Source organism: Mytilus edulis, chromosome 13, assembly GCF_963676685.1.
Source record: "Mytilus edulis chromosome 13, xbMytEdul2.2, whole genome shotgun sequence".
Taxonomy (NCBI): Eukaryota; Metazoa; Mollusca; class Bivalvia; order Mytilida; family Mytilidae; genus Mytilus; species Mytilus edulis.
In genome coordinates this window covers 29,962,668-29,986,940 of record NC_092356.1, presented here as the reverse complement: position 1 = coordinate 29,986,940, position 24,273 = coordinate 29,962,668, and the positions used below count along the sequence as shown (strand labels likewise).

The 24,273-nt window shown below is 31.7% G+C and overlaps 1 long non-coding RNA gene across 1 annotated transcript; it reads right to left on the bottom strand.

The window, feature by feature from the left end:
• Positions 1-469: 469 nt before the first annotated feature.
• Positions 470-11,514, bottom strand: LOC139500980 (uncharacterized). The gene is made up of 3 exons (XR_011658416.1): positions 11,395-11,514; positions 3,576-3,706; positions 470-879 (listed from the first exon to the last, which is right to left on the bottom strand). It is a non-coding gene; the product is annotated as an uncharacterized lncRNA (long non-coding RNA).
• Positions 11,515-24,273: the final 12,759 nt, after the last annotated feature.

Below are 24,273 nucleotides of genomic sequence, written 5' to 3'. Positions count from 1 at the left end.
ATCTAAGTAATTTTAAATCTGGTGGATGGTTGTTTCATTGGCAATCATGCCACACTTCATTACCTGCATATATCCTAAGTTTCTTGTAGGTTGAGGCCCCTCATGGGGGGGGGGGGTCCTAGTAATCACATAATCACCATTTTTTTGCCAATATAATCACATAATCATTAAATATTTGCTTATCTTTAGTAATCAAATAATCATAAACTAAAAATACAGTCCTAGGTAATCAAATAATCATGAAATATTTGGCTTAATAATCAAATAATCATTAAAAAACGGCCAAGTAATCACATATTCAAAAACCCCATGAGGGCCCTCTAGGTTTGGTGTAGAAAGTCTGCATATGTAAATATACATAGACAGAAAAAAAGATGAAAATGCAGGAAGAAAAAAATATTACAATGTTCGTCAGATCGTCCAAAGAAAACATCGATAAAATGGAAAATTCATAATCACTAATAAATACTTTTATATTTACAAATAGAAGTTTATTTTAGTATAATTTTATTCCAATAAAAGCATACAATCAAATTTATCGCTTTCTTACAAACTTTCAAAATGACAAACATCCTTCCTGAATTGATACATAATAATATAGGGAAATGCCTAAAGGAATGCAGGACAAAATTCATATCGATATGTAGTAAATCATACATAATTTTATCATATTATCAAAATATTTCAGTTCATTTAGTAAAGTCATTGAAATAAACATCTTTGTGGTCATTAGTGATACCAAAAGTTGTCTGAATGCTGGAATAAGCAATTGTGTATGCTTACAAAGGCAGACATCTGTAAGCATACGTCACAAAACTGGCTTCAACTTCTTTGTCATTGGTGTTTTGGCATTCATAATTTTCTGGACATCTATTACACCTGAAACAAAGTATGATAATAGTTAAAAAGTGATTGTCGTCAATAATGCATGAAATATTTGACGCTGGACGTTTTAGCAACATTTAGATACGCTGTATTTCGTTATATTTGTTCGCTTTGATTTCTTTTCTCCTTAGTGTTTAACCCATATATGTCTTTTCCCCATTTTATCTTTATCTTTTATATAATAATATTGAATTTTGACGAAACGCGCGTCTGGCGTACTAAATTATAATCCTGGTACCTTTGATAACTATTGATATGTAACGTAAACTTCATCCATATTAGCTATGAGATATGAAAAAATTGAAATATGATTTTTTTCGTTCAATCATTAATAAAAGTGAAATAATGAAATAATAATGCGTTTTTAGCAGCTAATTTGGTTCAATTTTGTAAAAATAAGCAAATGATTATAGCTGATGGATTATTCACTAGTAAGTGAATAATTCGACCTCATTGAATCCGTATTCATGTGACCTTCAATTTAATCATTAGCTAGAGATTGATAACGCATGTATAAGTTGTGTTCAGTCATTAAAAGAAAATAATGTCAACAATGTATGAAAGTGAAACAAAGGTAGACCATTTCGTTGACGGATTTGATTAACAAATCATTCTTATACAGATAAAAACGTTGATTAACTTATCTTATTAACCTGTATTATAAAATCAAAGGATATAGACACACCCAATTGCACGAGGACGCTACCTACCTATTCATATCTATGTTTATGTTTATATCGGGTTATGTGATCATCGGCAGTTTTCGGAGGTCGTCTTGTTAGTTGATTAGATGGCGTCTCGACTATATACACACAACATTCTGATATTTATTATCGATTACATGTACAGGTACTGTTTATTTTAGACTAATTGTAAGTTGGATATATATTTTAGTATGTTATATATCAAATATGAGAATTTGAGTCAAATCGGTGAACATGAATTTGAAAGCTTATGCCCCATTAATGAAAGTAACACTTTAAAATTTCGTACGTCCGAAGTGTTTATTTGGATTTACCTTCATCAAGAATGCCCAAGCATAAGGATGTATAAAAACGCGACAACGGTGCCCGTATATGACCAAAGGGACATACAAATAATAGCCAAATACCTCTAAGGTCAAATTTGACTAAGAGAGTGTGAACAATTTCAAAGTAAGCAACCACAGCCGCATGGACATGGATCTCCTGTCATCAGTCATGTGCATGGTTTTCCCGCCAGACGAGTTCAAAGCTTAATCAAACTTTACTGACGGAAAATAAAATGAAAAAACATCCGAATATCACGACTTCAATGACATGGGAATAATTGATTATCTAAATATGTATTTGTTCAAACTAGTGTTGTCAAATCGTACACTTTTTCCTGACCGGTTACTCGGATAATCGTTTGACCGATTAACCGGTTAACCGGTAGTTTAATTTGGTGTTTGAAAACCTTATCAATAGTACCCTTCACATACATAAGATGTGGTATGAGTGTCAATTTGACAACCTTTCATCAAAGTCATTTTGCGCTTATGGAATTAAAGTTTGTCCTTTGGCATTATAAGACTTGTTTGTGAGGATTCCTGGCGAAGTTTGACTCTTAATAATCGAATACACCATATTAACTATAGCGTTTGTTCCAACTTCAGATTAAAAAATACAAAAAAAAACTGCTTGATCTCTTGGAATTGATTATGTCTGAAACCAATTATTCTTTCCTTTTCTCTTGTTGTCTCCGAAAAAAAGTGGAGGGTTTCAATTTTAAATGATTAATTATTAAAAAGAAGATGTGGTACGATTGCCAATAGGACATTACTCCACAAGAGACTAAACTGACACAGGAAATAAACAACTATAGGTTTCCTTACGACACGTTTCTTTACTTTGTCTGCTTGTTTCTTTAAGCATGTTACTCGTACTATCACGTATACATTGAGAACATTCACATTGGTTTGCATTTCACAATTTTTAGTTAACATTTTGTTTAAAGTAAGACTAAGCCTTGCACTACGGAGGTTGCACATTTAGATGTAGGTTTACACAATATTAGATCAAAAACGAAATAATGAAGTAATTAGTAAAATTTAATCGCATTACTGATTTAAAGTTACTGTTAAAAAGACATGTGTACTAATTATGTTTCTTTAAGATCCTGCCCCGAGCTCTAATTAACTTTATGTTTTCAGGATTAACAAAAGCAATCAACATACTGGACAATTGATCTGTCATAATAATTACCACGACGACATTTTTTAAATAAAACATAACTATTTATTGATTTCAATACAAATTTATATCAAATCTACTAAAATTGAAAAAATGTCCGGTTAACCGGTTAGCGTTTTTGGTATTCGGTATTCGGTCGTTCGACCGGTTAACCGTTGACAACACTAGTTCAAACCCATGATGCTAATCTGTCTAAATCGTCGTGTGAGTTTGAAATACAAGAAACCATTTGATATGTTATTATTTAAAAGACTGAATTTTGGAAAACGATACTAAATGACTAATTAAGTATCCTCAGATTTGTTTTTAATTGTCAGTCCTTTTTATCTATTTCAACCTGATACATGTGTATGTTACTTTGTAAAGCACTGTCTTATAATGATATTGTATTACTGGAATAAACAATTTAATTTAGCACATTCCAAGCTGATGCTGTGCATTTAATTGAAGATAAATAGTATACCGGTCTATACTTACTGATGGTTATTGTAAAAGTAACAGTTTGAATTTGATAAGATCAAATTTGGGTCCCTGTTCCATTCACAAACTGCCCATTTACATATACTGTTAGGTTCACAAACAGGAAAGTCAAATGTCAGTGGTATTATCTACAAAATTAGAAAAACAAAAACGTAAAGATTTTTTTTCTTTTACAAAAATAAAGCAATTATTGGGTCTATGTACAACTTTCTGAAGGTCTATAACATGAAAAATTGCTCCAAAGATCACGACTTTTGAAGAAAAGCTATTTCTAAACAGTAGTTTCATTTACATGTAAATGTAATTTTGTGAGAACCAATAATAGAAACACATTTATTAAACATGTATCAAACACAAAGTACTATTAATATATTTTTTTATATATCGGCATTCAGTTTTTGTAGTGCTTCTTTTTTACCTGTTTCTTTTTATTGTAAACATGCCAAGAAATCCTCGATAAAAATTCCGGTCGACCTCCAACGGCAGTCATTAGTAGCTAAAGATTTGATTTCATTCAAGAAATTAATTTATGACCTTCATGTACGTGTCGCTTAGAACACGGTCGTATACCAAATGGGCAATATTAATCATCCATGTAATTTGCTCTATGGGGTGTTTGCAGAATTTCAACGGAGGCAATTTCTTGGCATGACTACAATCTATCATGGATAAGCGATGGTAAAAACTGAAGAATTGACACATACATTGCTTGTATACTAGGATTGTTTCCATTGAGCCCTGTGAACAATTTTGTTTAAACCCATCGTTTCTCATCATGGTCACATTTTCTTTAAAAAGAATGTTACAATACTCTCTTTAGTTAGGGAATCCCTTCCATACACCAGCCAGGTGAAAAATATAATGTAAGAATCTTAGACAATTACAAAAAGAATTAATTTGGTTACATCTTCTGACATCAGACTCGGACTTGAACTGAATTTTAATGTGCGTATTGTTTTTATGCGTTTACTTTTCTACATTGGCTAGAGGTATAGCGGGAGGGTTGAAATCTCATAAACATGTTTAACCCTGCCGCATTTTTGCGCCTGTCCCATGTTAGGAGCCTCTGGCCTTTGTTAGTCTTGTATTATTTTAATTTTAGTTTCTTGTGTACAATTTGGAGTTTAGTATGGCGTTCATTATCACTGAACTAGTATATATTTGTTTAGGGGCCAGCTGAAGGACGCCTCCGGATGCGGGAATTTCTCTCTGCATTGAAGACCTGTTGGTGACCTTCTGCTGTTGTTTTTTTCTATGGTCGGGTTGTTCTCTTTTTGACACATTCCCCATTTCCTTTCTGAATTGTAATTGATTTTCGTATCAACAAATACAAAAGATATGAAAACAACAAATCGTCCATTTCTTTGCATCCGAACACTTTTTGAATTTATCATCAGGAACGCTTAAATATGAAAAATTGAAAGCCAAGGATGTATAACTACCTAACTTGACACTGATATATGTCATACGTGGCTAAATAGAATACACAGATCCTCTCTATTTATATATATGGTCAATTTTGCCTGCTGCGGTTGGAACCTTAGGTTTTTCTAATTTTTTAATGTATCTTAGCTGAACTGATGATACCTGGTCCTAACCTTTCATTAATTGTCACGTGCGTTTAGACGAGCCGCGTAAAATGTTGTTTAGTGAAAGAAAAGCAAACGAAATAACAGATATATAAAACTCGTTCAATCTGAGCTTATTATACAGAAATAGAAATCGTTCATTCCAAACATAATAAGAACTATTTCATCCCATTATAGCTAATTATGAGGACCAAAAGTACAAACATAATGACCAGTAACCTGATAATCACATTTCGGTATAATTTTAAAATTGACGTTGAGTAGTAAAAACCATAGAAATGCGTCAATCGATTTCGGAAATTAAAAAAAACTGAATGGGCTCAGTGTTTATAAGGGAGCTACCATTTGATTTTTATGGAGTTGGGCTAAAATGGAATTTGAAAAGGGTAGGGCAGGAGTTTTGAGTAAAAATAGCACCGATTATATCTTTCAGGTGTTTGTACCTTATCGAGAACCAGGATATCCTACCACAGAGAAGGTAACCGGTCGATATTCCGGAGACAAAAATCGGTAATATGAAAATAGTCTATTTGTCTCATTGGCAATCATATTACATCTCTGTAATTTTTTTCGATATTTATAAAGACGAATTATGTACTTAAAGGCCAAGTTAAGTCATCCTCGTTATAATGAGTCACGAATTATAGATCAAAACACAATTATGTGGTCACTGCATCATTATTATATCAATAATATAATAACATCTGCTCCCTTGATGGTCAGTTATGAGGTTCTTGAAGGTGTGTCCTTCATTTCTATACTATATTATTTGTTAGGTAAATTTTCTCTATTCTTTACGTTTTTGTCCCTGTTTTTCTACTCTTTACTGTTTTGCCCTATTTTCCACTATTCTTTATTGTTTTGACCTATATTTTACTATTCTTTATTATTTAGCCCTATTTTGCACTATTCTTTATTGTTTTGACCTATTTTTTACTCTTCTTTATTATTTAGCCCTATTTTTCACTATTTTTTATTGTTTTGACCTATTTTTCACTATTCTTTAATTTTTTTAAAGATAAAGCCCGTATTATTCTCAACCCAATCCAGACCCCATGCAGTAACTATATAAACAATAGTGTTAATGAATTACTCAATGCTATAAAATAAAACCAAAGATGACGTACTCTGCTAGAAATAACCTAAAGACCCTACCTGATTTACATTCAATATCAGAAACAGGTTTTCCCTACAAAACCAGAACCGTTTTTTTTTTCTTTGCTGATTTCAGCAAAGACAATTAAATATAATATACTAACAGTTATAATGCAAATTATATAGTCAGGTGTCAAGAAGAGGTTACACTTTAATGATTAAGATTATAACAGTGTTGTACCACTATTTTTGAAGTTTTTACCTATTATATTTGATTGTTTCATTCACATATCATTGTAAATATAATGTAATTTGATGCTATTGTCATCCAATAGAGAGGTTTAGCTAGCTTTAAAACTAGGTTTAATTAACTATTTTCTACATAAGAAAATGCCTGTACAAAGTCAGGAATATGGCAGTTGTTATCCATTCGTTTAATATGTGTGAGCTTTTGATTTTGCCATTTGATAAGGGAGTTTCCATTCTGAATTTTCCTCGGCGATCGTTTTTTTGAGTAATTTTACTTTTATATACAATTTTCAAGTAGAATATCTTGAGAAGTATTCCTTTAAACGTTGTTCTAATTCTACTGCTAACTCATGTAAGAGCAAACAGTTATCTCACTCTCACTCTGTAGAAATGGTTGGTATTCCTTTTTCTTTGTTATAGGGGTAGAACATTTGTTTCTCTTTCTTTCTTATAAACATTTGAATTTGAACACATGCAGAAAAGGTTGGATGCAAATGCCGCAGTGAAAATGGTATAAGCTTGTTAAATGGACATTTCTAAAATATACCAAACAATGCATAATTTTTCATAACGAATTAAAAATTTAATAAACAATCCTATCCATTTGGTTCACTACGGATTTTTGAAAAGGTTTTTAAATGTAAGCATTAGGGCAAAAAATGAAGAATGCCAGGAACAGATTGTCACGGAAGATAACGTTCAGTTTCTTATTGTAATCAACCAATGGAACAACGAACAGAAAGCATTACGAATTCTGGTATAAAATTGAGAAATGTGGAATGTGTCCAAGAGACTGCAATCCGACCGAAGTGCGAAAACCGGCCGAAAGCAATCAATTGGTCTTCAATATAGCAAGAAAATACCTTACCAATAGACGTGCTTCAGCCGGCCCCTAAACAAAAATGTGTACTAGTTCAGTGACAATACTAAACTCCGAAATATGTAAAAGGGAGGTTTGTCCATTCGTTTGGTCGTCTTGTATCAAGTAAACATTTTAGTTTTAGAACGTTAACCCTGAAGTTTGGGTCACTTTTAATTTTATACATGTTTATTATAATGTGAACTTTTTAAAATGACCCTTTATAGGTTGCTGTTAAGTGTATGCCAAAGCTCCTTGTTAAGGATCGTAATTTGACATATAATTGTTTACTTTTACAAATTGTGACTTGGATGGAGAGTTGTCTCATTTGCACTCATACTACATCTTGTATCTTTTTGAAATATATGTCAAATTAAGGTGTTGACCTAGATTTAGCAGTTCAGTGAACGTGGAAAAACTAAATAGAAGAATTCGCTGGGCTTTGTGTCCTATAGACACATATTCTTTTTTTATTCAAGTATATCACACATATATTTTGTTCATATACAATACTCCTTGAAGATTAGTATTTTACTTTTGCTTTTAATAGGCCATCTTAATATATGTCTTTTATACACTTGAGCTTTTAATAGGCCATCTTAATATATCTCTTTTATACACTTGAGCTTTTAATAGGCCATCTTAATATATCTCTTTTATACACTTGAGCTTTTAATAGGCCATCTTAATATATCTCTTTTATACACTTGAGCTTTTAATAGGCCATCTTAATATATCTCTTTTATACACTTGAGCTTTTAATAGGCCATCTTAATATATCTCTTTTATACACTTAAGCTTTTAATAGGCCATCTTGATATATCTCTTTTATACACTTGAGCTTTTAATAGGCCATCTTAATTTATCTCTTTTATACACTTGAGCTTTTAATAGGCCATCTTAATATATCTGTTTTATACACTTGAGCTTTTAATAGGCCATCTTCATATATCTGTTTTATACACTTGAGCTTTTGATAGGCCATCTTGATATATCTCTTTTATACACTTGAGTTTTCAGTCTCAATTGGTTATAACGAATTTACAATCTTAAAGTGTGATTGAAAAGTTTACAGAAACGACATTTAAGGAGATGGATTAATGTCTATTTTTCATCGTTAAAACTGTGCAAACCTCAACTAATAAAAAAAACTTCATAATTTTCACCGCGGGCTTTGCATTAAAGCACCAGTGAATTTATTTTCAAATCTTTCTTCTTAACTTAAAAATACTTTATAAGATGTTGACCTTTAAATCTGCTAGAGATGCAAAAAAATCCTGAATCAGTGTAATTGCTAAAGCGTTAGTAATAATCATTCAATTTATGACCTGGGGTACCGTCAATTAACATGGAATTGAGAGTTTGTTGTGATGTAATTTAAAATAAATCACGTAACGAAATATTCAATTATTATTTACAATAGTTTCTTGAATTGATGTCGTACGATCTTTACATGATGTGAAAAATGGAGAAGTTGAAAGTAAAATCACAAAAATACTAAACTCCGAGGAAAATTCAAAACGGAAAGTTCCTATCAAAATTGTAAAATCAAAAGCTCAAACACATCAAACGAATGTAAACAATGATGTATAGGTATTGGATTCACATTTATCAAAAACGCGTACATCCCAAAATTATATAGGTTTAAGAGCTAATATTTACGTTTAATGCTCTGTTCTGGAGTGAGTTAAAAGTTGATAGTAATTTATTTGCATGCATTGTTTTATTGTAAAGGTGATATAAACCAATATGTATTATTTGGTTTTCTACATTATAAAAAAACAAAGAGGAAAGTTGAACTTAAAATTCTTTAAAGTCCTCTCTTTTTATATTGACACCGATGTCTGTTTTTCTATCCTTATCTGTAGTGCAATTTACTCTCACTGGAAAAGTCGATGCCAAAACGCAAATTTGATTGGAAAAAAACGGGTAAATTTTACATATTTGGTACCGACTTTCATTTCTGCAGATACATGGAATATGTGTTCATTGTTTCTGTTATCGTCTGCAGCAGTTTTTTGGTTTATGCCGTTCGGATTTAATCGCAATAAAAAATTGTAATGGAGTTTGCAATCGTGTACGTAACAGCAAATTTTAAAAAGAATTACTTTTTGCATCTGCCGTTCCGATATAATGTAATATGCTGTGTTTATCAAACTCATAGATATTTTTTGCATAGAATAGTTGTTGTCCATAAATCAATGCCCAGTACTAAAGAATTCAAGAATTATGTTCGAGTATTTGTTCATTTAAAAAGATTTACATTGTCCGGATTGTCAAGACTAACTATTGACCACATAATTACTAATACAAACCCATCCCAAAAGGGATTAAGATGATTTAAACTTGTTCAGATTCAATAGTTCATTAGACACAAGACACAACACAATTGAGGTCATGATTCAGATCCAATAGGCCACATGTATTAGACACAGACATTGACATACAAAAAAACAAAGGTCAATACACTAACTTGAGGATTGCATCGATTTCAACTTGTTCGAACCTTTTATAAATCTTAAAGAAAGTATATTGTAATCTTAAATCGTTAAGGATGAAAACCTCAAGCCAGTCGAATGAACTGATACATTTTCGATAACTTTATTAACTACTTAATAATAACATCAAATTGAATGTTGCATCACCATATAGCTGTAGACATTATTTCATGTTTTTTTACAGGCGAAAAGAAATATATCTTTATCACATATGCTTCTTTGTAAAACGAACTTAATCGATTTTTAAAAAGGTTTATTGCAAATAATAAAATGTCTGTGAATGTTTTCAAACATCGAAGCCATACTTATTACAGTTTATAAGTGCTATTTGTGCTCGATCGATACCCCATACCCCTGGAGGTAATATTTGTAATTACTGGTTCGATACCCCGCATTAATCACGTTTTGTTCCTGCATGTGATTTACTGGGTCGATACAGTTTTTATTACTATCTCTTGTCGATATCCCTACTGAACACTATATGTTACTGAAGATGTTTTTTTTTATATACTAGCAATCGGTTTGTACCCCTGCTGTTTCGCTGTACGTTGCTGAATTTAATTTTTTTTTTAAATATCACGGATTGTATACTCACTTGGGCCTCAAGTTTTGAAAGTTCTATTAGCATTCTAACACTTGTAAGATATATATGCTAGGAAAGTGTTAGTTACTGATTGTATCAGCCGCCCTACGCTATTTTTCACTTTTCGATTGATTTTAATACACCTTTACGACTCTTTAATATGTGTTACATTAAAAAAAAAAAGCTCCATAAAAAAATCAGATGTTATTTTAATAAGTTCAACGTTCTTCTTCCTGAATGAAAAACATGTCTTGTTTCACAAAAATCTGAATCACATGTGACCGAAATATTCAATAATTCATATACTTTTTTTGCGACCTGGTTAGTTCCATTTCACGTATGCAGAAGATGAGAAAATCTTAGTTTTCTTTAGAAAAAACTGTTAAAACCGTCTGTTTACGTACAGCACAAGAAAAAGTTTTTTAATGTCCTACATCTTTTTGTACAACGAATAAGCACATTTTAGTTTGTAATGAGGAATGCATTTCATTCAAAGTTAAGACAAACTATGTTTGCATATAATTTTTGTAAGTTGAGTTGCAAGAATTTGTGCGTTTAAAATGGATATTTTGAATTCACGATTTTATTTTGGTGCATTGCAATTGTTTTGCATCGAAATTTAAGTTTTTTTTATTCTTGATAATTACTTTTTGTAAATAAAAAAGAGATGCCATAAAATACCCAACATGACCCAAAATTAGTATATGTATAGCAAACCATATTTAAAGATGCTAAAAAAATGTATTTCTAGTTTTTGTGTTATAAATTATAAATACAGAAAAAATTAGCAACAACTTCAATTTTGATATATTAATTTGTAAGGAATACAAGTTAAAAATGAAAAAAGAGAATAACTCTATATTTCACACTTCGAAAGATTTATCAACTGCTTTTCAAGATCAAAATAAATAAATAAATAAAAAATATGATGTCTTAAACTTACCTTACGAAAGAAACCACTTCGAAGAGGTCGAAGTGAACTATCACAATTTACGAAACCTAAAATCACACACGTAATTAGAATTGTAGTAGGAATATGATGCATGGTGATTACTGTGAGTTAAATGGGACAATAGCTATGTATGAACAATATTTATATATTATTGGTTAAGCCGTAGGAGTGTTGGGTTTGTCATTACAATTCTCCTTTTCAATTATCTATTTCTATAACCACTCTTCATGGAAATTAACTAATTGTTCTTATTATCTCATAATTTTGTTCCGTTGCGGGACTTTAATGATCGAACGGACGTACGATAGAAAAGATGATGATTCAAATAAAGCATGGCAGGTGAATTGTTTAGGAAAATTGAACGAGATAAATATTTCACTGTTAAATTTCCTGCTTCTTGTAGTTTTCATTCAGAAACTCGTGGGAATATCTACAAAATATACAAAAAGACTTAGAAATGAAGCAACATGACTATTATGTTCTGCAGAAAATTGTTTCAAAATAGACATTAAAACACATGTTTCAGTGAAACAGGTGTACATTCAAATCTAGAAGTTAAGATTATCTTCAGTGTAAACAATTATCGAAGTAATTTATCCGTCCATGTTAGGACAACGATTTCGTTCTACGTACGGATTATGATATCGCCCCGAGCATGTGCAAATATTTCGTCTTGAGTATATTCAAATTATAAATCCCGAGCATATGACGACAGAAATCTCGTCCTAGGTATGTTCAAAGATATCACCCAGAGTATTTAGTAAAATATGCCACCAAGGATGTTCATATATATTTCCCCAAGCATCTACAAACAACTCGCCCTGGTCATGTTCAAAGATATCATTAGAGCATGTACATAAAAAATGCAACAGTAGTATACCACTGTTCGAAAGTCATGAATCGATTAAAAAAAAACAAATCCGGGTTACAAACTAAAACTGAGGTAACCACATCAACTATAAGAGGAAAACAACGAAACAACAGAAACACTGAATACTTCCCGATCAAGTACAACATTTTAGACCGGGGCATGTACAAAAATCTCGCCCCGAGCATGAACAAAATTCTATCCAAGAGCATGTACAAAATTCGGCCCAAACATGTACAAACATATCATGTTAAAGCATGTACAAAAGATTGTCCCGAACATGTCTCGACAAAGATTTGGTGGCATGTACAAGGATCTCGCCCTTATTATATCACGACAAGATCACGTCCTGAGCATGTACAAACATTAAGTTTGGGCATGTACAAAGTTTCAACCAAAAACAAGTGAAAAGATCTCACCCTGAACAAGTACAAGGATCTCTTCCTGAGCAAGTACAAAGATCTCTCTCTGAGCATGTCCAAAAATATCTAGTAAGTCTATAGCGATATGACATTTGCAGCTGACGAAGCGTTACAAAAGACTGTCGCGTATTTTTTCTAGTAAAGAGTATGATAAGCTTTAATATCATAAAATCATTTCGTTTAATGTAATCGCTCGTAACAACATGAACCTTGTTTAAGTCATATTGGTTGTGTTTAATATCACCTTGATCAGATGCTTACATATTGCATACAGTCAATAAATCGTCTAGATATTAGTCAACGGTTATTCTTTCGAGAGCGCTGGATCATTATGAGAAACGATTCTGAACACAAGAAATAAAACCACACTCAATCTAGCGCTAATCAAGCTAATGACCGATTCGATCGGCCACTAAAGTTAGCAATGAGAATCCATTTGTCAAAAATTATAATGCAGTATATGTGAAAACTACAAAACCCTATTATGAAAATACGTTCGGATATAAAAAGTATTGTAGCTACCAGTACGATATATAGTTGTATTGTATTTTAACGTTCAAATGACCACAGATGTCCAGCATTTGAAGCGAAAACGGGATACATCAACACTAATGACATCTATATCTGAATAAACTAGATTGCTTGCTAAATGCCAGCATATTGATATCAACTAGTAAAAAGAAAAAGAAAAAAATATTAAAAAAAACGTACCAGCAATTCGAAAAAATGTCCAAACATCTAAATAAAGCCAGTGTCAAATATTTTTTTTATTTCATTTCTTTGAAAACATATACATTGTACTAAGGAACAAATTTAGGTCATCTCACATTTAACATATATTTTTTGCTCGACTTACAATAGTGAATCATGATAGACTTTGGTCTACGTGATCGTTCATTCGAACTTTCGTTCGTTTGGCCGTTCTTTTGTCAGTCCGTTCGTCAATGCCGACTGCATCAGCCTTAAATTTGACGTTTTTGATGAATGAAGTAGAAGATGAAGTGGTAGTGGGATCAGCTTGAAACTTAGCATTACTATTCATTATAATGGGATCTTTCTTAATTGAACATTTTAACGGTTCATTGAATATGGTATATGATTTTGCGAGCAAATCATCATGTACACGGGAGAAAATTTTGGCGCAAATGATACCCCTGAAAAACGGTAATTGGCGCAAAAGAACTGCTGCCATGTACACATATTCTTATTTATTTTTAATTAAATTTGTTTACTTTATTCTTATTTATTTTTAATTCAATTTGTTTACTTTATTTTTATTTCTTATCAACCATGTGCTACTATATAGCCATTATATTCAAAGGAGATAGACGTCCTTAATATCTATTTGTAATAATTGTCCCAAGTTTACGATATGGTAGGTTTAGAGTTTGGAAAACACAAAAAATGTAAAGAAGCCGTCAAAATATGGTTATTTTCCCAACATGTCCATTTCCCGATTGTGAAAAATAAACTCATCATAGATAATTGAAATTTTATATTAACGCCAGACGCGCGTTTCGTCTACAACAGACTCATCAGTGACGCTGGAATTAAAAAACTGAACGAAATTGGAAGAGCATTGAGGCCTAAAAATTCCTAAAAGTTTTGCCAAATACAGCTAAGGTAATCTATTCCTGAGGTAGAAAAACCTTATTATTTCAAAAATTCTAAATTTCGTTAACAGTTAATTTATAATTATGAACATATCAATGATAATTCAAGTCAACACAGAAGTGACGACTACCGGGCTGGTGATACATATAAAGACACCATTGGTGTAATTGTTTCCACATTTCTCTTCATTTGCTGGATATCTCTGGTCATTTATTCATTGAAACACAATATATACCGTACTGAAAGATCGATTTTTTTTTTATTTTAACAGAACATTTTTTTCAAGACGTCTGTTGTGGTTTCCACTCATTGCTAAATTTGATAGATTGGTTGTTAGATTGATTGGTCACTTGTATAATATTGGACGCTAACTTGAGTCTGATGAAATAATCATATAAACGCCCGAAAAAGCGTACACACATCAGCAATTAAAAAAAGGAAACAATAAAAGTGATAATATATTACATTTATTGCTACCTGTTTTAATATTGATGTTGTAAATACATACATACATTTATTGTTTCCCTTTTCAATATTGGCTTTGTACACTTTTGCAGCCGCATATATAAATGATAACTTGCTTTCTATTGCATATGACATTGGCAAGTTTAATAGCATATTAACAGGAATCTCAGACTTGATGATTTACCTGCTTAGATAATTATCAATTTAACTAACAACCGCATTTATTAACCCCATGTATATTTAGTTAACACCCACATTCATTAACACCGTTTATTGGCTTAATAAAAAAATAAAATAGTTAACAAAACAAAGAATTTTGAAGAATGCAATGTAGCCAACCCATCAATGCTTCAAACGCGTATCAAATTATAAGCGTGGTACCTTTGCTAACTATATACACCACCGGGTCGATGCCACTGCTGGTGGAAGTTTCGTTCCCGAGGGTATCACCAGCCCAGTAGTCAGCACTTCGGTGTTGACATGAATATCAATTGTATGGTCATTTTAATGAAATAACTGGTTGCAAAAGTATGAATTATTCAAAATACTAAGGATGTTCTTATACCATATTACCATAGATTACCGTAGCCGTATATGGCACAAATTTTGGGAATTTTAGGTCTTCAATGTTCTTTTACTTTATACTTGATTGACTTCTAACTATTTTGATCTGAGCGTTAATGATAAGTCTTATGTAGGCGAAACGCGCGTGTGGCGTAACAAATTAAAAGCTTGGTACCTTTGATAACTATACAGAAGGGGTCCGTTTGGATTTTCGGGATGTATAAATACGCAGCCAAGAAAGGTCGGACTGGGTACGTTATTTCATATGCGTCGCGTAGTGAGAATTCCACGCTCTTAGCACGGTGAGAAAAATTCCACAACCCTTCCACGTGCCTGTAACAAGGCCGACATTTGTCTTATTCATTATATCATCAATTTCGACTGAAGTTCCCGCCCTTACTTCCGGTCGAACTACTTAGAAAATACCTACTGATTTGACTCAGTATAATGATTATTTGTTCAAATTTGTTTAAATAAACTCAATACAGAAACCAGGATTGAAATTTTGTGTTTCCTCCAGAATTGCCTTTCGTTTACAAAAAAACTCATCAGTGACGCTCGAATCTAAAAAAGTAAAAAAAAAAAAAAAAAAAAAAAAAAAGAAGAAAAGCCAAATAAAGTACCCTACGAAGTTGAAGACCATTGAGGACCAAAAACTCCTAAATGTTTTGCCAAATACATCTAAGATAATCTATTCCTGAGGTATTAGTACTTCAAAAATGTAAAGTTTTGTAAACAGTTAATTTATAATTATGACCATATCAATGATAATTCATATCAACACAGAAGTGATGACTTCAGGGCTGGTGATACCATTGGGGAATAAAAAACCCACCAGCAGTGGAATCGACCCAGTGGTTGTAAATAGGAGAACCCTTACATAATTTGAAACACTACAAACAATTGCAATAACCCGTAAATAAATATCAGTAATTTCAAACTGTTTAACTGAAATACTAAACTCATTTCACCTCTCATTCTTCCGACTATTAACTGACCCACTCTCCGGATTCATCGAGGACAGTCATTGACTTTGAAGGAGGGGGTGTCTCAGTGCTAGGCAAAAGTATTAAAATGATCAAAACTATTATCAGGTTGCACTGGAAAAGGTCTATTTTGAGTGACTTTAAAAGACACTTGTCTAGAATATTTCCGGTTCTTAAATTTTCTTTTTAGATGTTGGTTCCTTTTGTTTTTGAATTTTTGCCAGATGTTTGGAATCATCTGGTTGTTTCCATTTAGTATAATTATAAAATGTACCCGTTAACCCCACCTTTTCTTTTATTTTTTTCCATTACATTTTGTATAATAATCCTATTATATCCTTGTTATTTTTTTCATACTTTTTAAAGGCAAGAAGGGTGCCAATGTTAAATGTATGAGAAGTTTCAACTATTTCCCGCCTAATTTTCAACAGCTTATAATTAAACATTTCAAGAACAAGCACATGGACCTCTCATTTTTTTTTGCTTGTTAGGTCCTTTGTTTATATACATTGTACTATCAATTTATAATTTACCCTTCCGGAGCACATGAAATCACCCCGAATTTTTGGTGGGGTTCGTGTTGTGCAGTCTTTAGTTTTCTATGTTGTTTTTTGCATACTACTATTTGTCTGTTGTCTTTTTCATTGTTAGACATGGCATTATCAGTTTATTTTCGATTTATGAGTTTGACTGTTCCTCTGGTATCTTTCGCCCCTCTTTTATAACAGTTTTTAAAAAGCTTGTTATTTTGAATCAGAGTATAGCAAACATCCTTTATCACGAAACATATTTTTTTGTTAGAAAATGATAACAACAATCATAATACCGACATTACAACAACAAAAACGACACCGATGCCAACAGCTGATGAAAATGAGAAATTTTAAGGCCAAAATGTTGAATTTATTTTTATAATTAATTATTTGTTTATTTACATAATTTCGAAATTAAATCTCTGACTTGTGAATTATAAATTAGTTTTATAAATTGTTTAAGAATTGTTTTATATTGATTGATGTTTGCAACAATGAATACAATATATGCTTTCTTCAAATTAGGGGTCTACTGTAAATTATAGTGGAAAGACAGCCTCTGGAAAAGGAATATATGTTAGATAAGAACAGTTATGTTACAATACACCAAGTAACTTATGGACCAATCAGAGAGCGCCACATCTCTGGAAAAAGCATCGAATTTTAGTTAACCGTTCAGTTTTGATGTGGCTGCGTACTTCTACATTCCGTAGAAGTAAACGGGTGTCTTACTTTGGCAAGAATTTTTACGGCCGGAACCAAAACAACAAAGGAATTGTCATATCTTAACAATCTTATCTATCCGTGGTTAGCAAAAGCTTATGTAGATTGTTATCAAAATAGAACATCCATGATTAATTCATGTAATGCTGATGATATTTGTCATAAATAGCTTGGTTGAGAATACTATAATCTATTCATAGACTATGCAGATGAACATTCACTGATCAATGTGCAAGAACTTCAAATCAAAGTACATGTATACTGTGAAGATCTATAATATGCCAAAATGTATTTATGTGGCAATTAATTAGAGTTTGTTTTATGAATTGAATACGTAAATATTCTGAAATGAAAACTTGACAAGTGTTCAATATCGTCAAATATAATTCGGTCTACCAGAAAGCGGGAGTCTTGGCTAGCCATTAAACCAGCTTGGTTGAGAATACTATAATCTATTCATAGACTATGCAAATGCACATTCACTGATCAATGTGCAAGAACTTCAAATCAAAGTATATACCAAAATGTATTTATGTGGCAATTAATTGGAGTTTGTTTTATGAATTTGAATACGTAAATATACTGAAATGAAACTTGACAAGTGTTCAATATCGTCAAATATAATTATTTCTACCATAAAGCGGGAGTCTTGGCTAGCCATTAAACCAAGTTCAACCCATGCTTTTTCTTAAAATGTTCTGTACCAAGTCGGGAATGTGGCAGTTGTTTTGTTTCTATGTATGTTGGCGTGTGTTTTGTTGCACTTCAGTGTCCTGTTGTTCCTGCTATTTTTCTTTTATAGTTGATGTGTTTCCCTCGGTTTTAGTTTGTAACCTGGATTTGTTTTCTCGCAATCAATTTATGACTTTTGAACACCGGTATACTACCGTTGCCTTTATTTAACTGTCTTAGAAAATAGATTCAATGATGTATGATAGTGCAGTGAGGGTTAATAATGTGATATGAGTTTATTCACTTTTGCTATTAGTGGAGCGGCGAATGTTGAAAAAGACCTTTAGTAAAGCATTATCTGTTATTAGTTCTTTCCATCTAAACGAAAACTTTTTAGTAGGTAATATATAATATTTTCTGATTGTGTTCCATTATTATATATCCTAGAACAAGAAATCAAAGAAAGAACAAATAAGGCTTCCTCCGCCTTATTTTAGACTTATACTTCGAATTTGACAAATAGTACTCGATCATCTCAGTATCAGAATCTATTACGATAAAAATTATCAATTTCCCCCTCCTTAGTATCAATATATCAACTTCACCTGCATATGGGATATACATTTCCAAATTATTTGGTATTCAAGAGCTTGCACACAGCTGCTACTTAGACTTTGTAAAACGTCACCAGTGTCTGAGCAAAAAGTTGATGAACCAGGAACGTCTTTTTTGGGGGGAAAAGTTCATCGGAAGAGTCCAAGACCTCGTTGATAAATATTTCATTTTAACTTCACAAATACTTGATGACCTTGACGCATAGATTCTGGATACTAACGTTGTTTATTATCTAAATAATGCTTAAAGTATTCTTTTATTTGTCTTTTCAATTACTTTTACTGTTTAGTGTATGCTGTTGGTGATATCCATTTAACGTGGCTCGGCACTTGTACATCCCGTCATTGTGTTATTGTGTTATGGGAATTTTTTGTATTTTTTGTCTATCATTTTCGCTTCTGTGCTTTGTTCCCTTTTGTGTTAATATAATGGAATTTGATGCGACTGTCATACAATTGAGAAGTTATGCTAACTATAAAACCAGGTTTAATTCACCATTTTCTACACAAGAAAATGCATGTAACAAGTCAGGAATATGATAGTTGTTATTCATTCGTTTGATGTGTTTGAGCTTCTGATTTTGCCATTTGATAAGGAACTTTCCATTATGAATTTTCCTCAGAATTCAGTATTTTGGTGATTTTACTTTTTACAATTTTAGTTTCAAAAATGTAACAGAATATCAGTAGTTTATGATGTAAAGGATAACCATTATTCCTATATAATTTTTTTCAAAGATTATAAAAAATCAACAGTTAATGAGTACAAAATTACGATGCAAGTTATAACTGATATTTTAACATTTTAACTGAAGGCATTTAAAGAAAAAGACATTAAGCTAATTAAGAAAAAATAGCATTCTCATGTTGTAGTTAAGGGATATACATTATGATATAGTGAAATAAAACCAGACCAGACCAGTAGATGTCGTAAAATTACTTTCTCAGTTCATCATCTCTGCAAATTCAATCCATTTGGTAAAAATGAAGTTCAGACATAACTCCACTTAATTCAATTGTCGTATTACCTATTATCTTTGTCTTCAACTGCAGAAATACATTTTACTTGTATTGTAGGTAGTCAAATTGACGTTGATAAAAAAGTTTTTATAACAGAAATAGAATATTTTAGTTATCTTAAGTTCAATTATTGTACAGAAAATTTTCAAAAAAGTATATTCATGTATAAACCTATTTCTTAAAAAAATATAAGAAGAAATCAAAATAAACACATGACGTACATGAAATCATTACATGTACAACAAAATGTAAGTAAGAGTAAATTTTCTAGGTACTGATAATAATAGCTTATATCATACGTACCTAAATAGAGATAGAAGAAACTAAAGTGACAATTAAAAGTCAGAAGTGGAGAAGAACTGAATAAAAACACGGAAAAAAATTTTTTTAGTCGACCGCATCATGGGAAATTAAAAAAAAGTTATTGTTCAAGGTTCCAAAACCCATTTAGTCAAGTATAGAATAATCTGTGAAATAGATACATATAGCAAATGAAAAATATGTGATAGTGTATATATTATAGTTAAAATTATATAATTTATCCTTTAAAAACCTTGACTGCAATCTAAATTGAAGTTGTAGTAATTTTCAATCAAAATTAAAGGAAACATACATTTATATTGTTATACAGTCCTATCATATAAGTTGTGTTTGTCCGTAAAGGCCCTACAGTGGTCTGTAGTTGTCTACATTCCTGTCTTTTATTCTTCCTTTGCTAATTGTCTCATTTTTAGTTACACCATATATCCCTATGTCTGTTGCCCATTGACATTTTTGTTACCACAATTTTCAATTAATGTGGAAAAAAAGGTTCTACAGCATATGCCATGAAAATATATGCAAATGTCCGATATTGTCTATGATATACGGTGCAGTCCGATGTATCTGAGCACCTAAGACTTTTGACTTCAGTTAATGAAACTGATAAAACAAATAATTTGACTATATTGTTTATTTTATGAAATCTTCTTAATGTATGATTTCACCCTAAACATTTTTTTGATTGAGTTAAGCCTTCCAATTGATATTTTATCGTGTGTTTTTCTATGTTGTGATGTTATACTATTGTTTCAGAAAAACGGAGAAGGGTTTGATACGTTTAATCCAGCTGCAAATGTTTGTACCTGTCCTAAGTCAGGAATCTGATGTATAGTAGTTGTCGTTTGTTTATGTAATTTATATGTGTTTCTCGTTTCTCGTTTTTTATATAGATTAGACCGTTGGTTTTCCCGTTTTAATGGTTTTACACTCCTTATTATGGGGCCTTTTATAGCTGTGTGTTCTTTTTGAGCCAAGGCTCCGTGTTGAAGGCCGTACTTTGACCTAAAATGATTTACTTTATAAATTGCTATTTGGATGGGGAGTTGTCTCATTGGCACTCACACCACATCTTCCTATATCCATTGATGTTCAAAATTAGTGAAAACCTCTGTTTAGTGAGTTCATATACAGGAGTGTGCTCCTTACGCAGAAACTGCTCCTACAAAGTTATGAGGACAGATTAAAATTGACACTCCGTAAATTTTATGGACACCATCACGAATTGGTGGATCCATACGATGTGTTTTTGACCAAACTAGCTAAGGACATTTTTACCACATGGTAGATTGTGGTTTGTCATTACGTCGTCTATTTTTTAATTACCAAACGTGACTGTTTTGCTGAGTGTGAATTCGCATTACTTTAAGACGTGTTACGGTACTTTTCTATCCCAAATCCATGTATCCAGTTTAAATGTTAAATGTTATATTTGTAATTCTCATCGGATTTTTTCAAATGTGTTGACGTCTTTTCTATTATATTCATGTTATAGTAAAGAAAATTAATCAACGCCTTCCTTTATTAGATTTGATTTTGTTCAATATCTGTACGATGTTTAACGTTTGAAGTTAGATTCAAAACAAACCGGACATAGCTATATAATATAGTTAATTGCTACCTTAGTTTGCTATTAATAAGTATTGAAATGTGCATTGTTATTAAATGTAATATCAGTATTTAGTTCAAATATAATCTTAAATCAATCCTAATTCTATATTATTCATTCAAATGTGACGTCATTTTTCATTTTTTGATGATCTGTTTTACAAATTCAAATGTGACGTCATTTTTTTTGTCATTTTTTACAGTTTCAAATATGACGTCACTTGGCGTTGAGGTTTTAACTTATTCGGATGTGTCTAGTTTTTGTGTTACATTTTTTCGGGTAATATAATGTATTTCGGTTGTTTCCTGTAATTAGTTAATACTTCAGTTTTATCATGAACTAGTATATCTTTTGTATAGTCATTTTATAAAATTTACTGTTTGCAAAAGTATAAATTATTCTAAATAATAGGGATGTTCTGGTACCTAACAGAAAACCCTGGCCGTTTTTTTTTTTTTTTAACTTTTGGTCCTCGATGCTGTTCAACTTTGTACTTGTTTCGGCTTTCAAACTTTTATATCTGGGCGTCACTAGTAAGTCTTGTGTGGACAACATGCACTTCTGGCGTATTAAAATTTTAAACTTGTTGCCTTTTGTTAGCTATTATTCGTGTGTTTCTTTGTCAATTGTGTTATTTATATTGTAGTCCTGTAATGTTGTGTTGTCATTTTAATGTTATATTCTACATGGCCATAAAAGAGGGAGGTTTGGCATGCCACAAAACCAGGTTCAACCCACCATTTTTTCCTTTAAAAATGTCCTGTATCATGTCAGGAATATGGCCATTGTTATATTATAGTTCGTTTCGGTGTGTGTTACATTTTAACGTTGTGTTTCTGTTGTGTCGTTTGTTTTCTCTTATTTTTGAGTGTGAATTCACATTACTATAACACGTGCCACGGTACTTATCTGTCCCAAATTCATGTATTTGGTTTTGATGTTATACTTGTTATTCTCATAGGATTTTGTCTAATGCTTAGTCAGTTTCTGTGTGTGTGTTACATTTTAAATGTTGTGTCGTTGTTCTCCTCTTATATTTAATGCGTTTCCCTCAGTTTTAGTTTGTTATCCCGATTATGTTTTTTTGAGTTTTGAACAGCGGTGTACTACTGTTGCCTTTATTTTACAAATGTCCGGTGATTTCGCACATGCCTTCACTATTTCCTTCTAAAAATGGCATATTTGTATAAAGGAAAGATTTTATGCTACGAAATATTGTTGATTTTGAACCAAATAGACTGTAAAGGATGCAGGGCAAAAATTGTTTTTAATCTGATAAAATTTGATATCAATGAAACAAATTTTATCAGATGATGGTTTTTTTTTTTTAAATTGAAATTGCAATATATGGTTAATTATTGGAATGCAGTTTTAAATATACTCATAAACTTATCATTTTTTTTCTTTTCTGTCACTACGTATACGGAATACTAAAATAATTACAAGAACGATTCTATTTGTGAATTTTGCTAAAAAGTAAAATCACAAAAATACTGAGCTCAGAGGAAAATCTAATCAGAAAGTCCATAATCAGATGGCAAAATGAAATGACAAAACACATAAAAAACGAATGAACAAGAACTGTAATATTCATGTCTTGGTACAGGCATTTTCAAATGTAAAAAATGGTGGATTAAACCTGGTTTTATAGCGCTTAACCTCTCACTTTATTGACAGTCTCATCAAATTCCGTTATATTTACAATGATGCGCGAACTAAACAGACATAATAAATAATATAGTCAAAATATGGGTACAGCAGTCATCATCGTGTACCAATTATAAAAGGAACAATTTAACAAAGCACAAAAACTTCTATTTATTATGGCGAATCAGATAATGCGCGATGCCATCAGCCGCGCGAACTCAGGGGACTCAACTGTGCTACAAACATACAAGGAGAACATTGTGTCATGCACCTATTCAATGTTTTCTTTTTTATTCCTATAATTATCATTACGAATGAAACGATTATCAATGACCCTTTTAGTTTAAAACATTTCTGTTAAAAAGACCGTGCTGTTTATTATGTTCCAATAGATATCGGCACAGTTAAATAAAAATTAATTCCAATGTAAAACATTGCGTTACATTGTACAAATTCAGGAATATGACAATTGTTATCCATTCATTTGTGTTTGAGCTTTTGATTTTGTCATTTGATAACCGGTTTTCCGTTTTGAATTTCCCACGGAAATTTTTTTGTATACAAAAATACAATATTTTCGAAGAAAATGGAGTTAAAAAAAGGTGTTACTTTTTTTTTTTTTTAGAAAATAACAAAAAACCAGTAACCTTGAGCAATTTTAATTTTCAATGTTAAATCGTGAAGAAATAACGGAGAATAAAGGTTGAATAATGGTTTTCTTAAGGTCAATGACCTTCCATCCTTTAAATATAAACCTATAAAGCAACAGTGAGCACGGAAAAAATTGCTTCAATTATATACGATTAATAAATGAC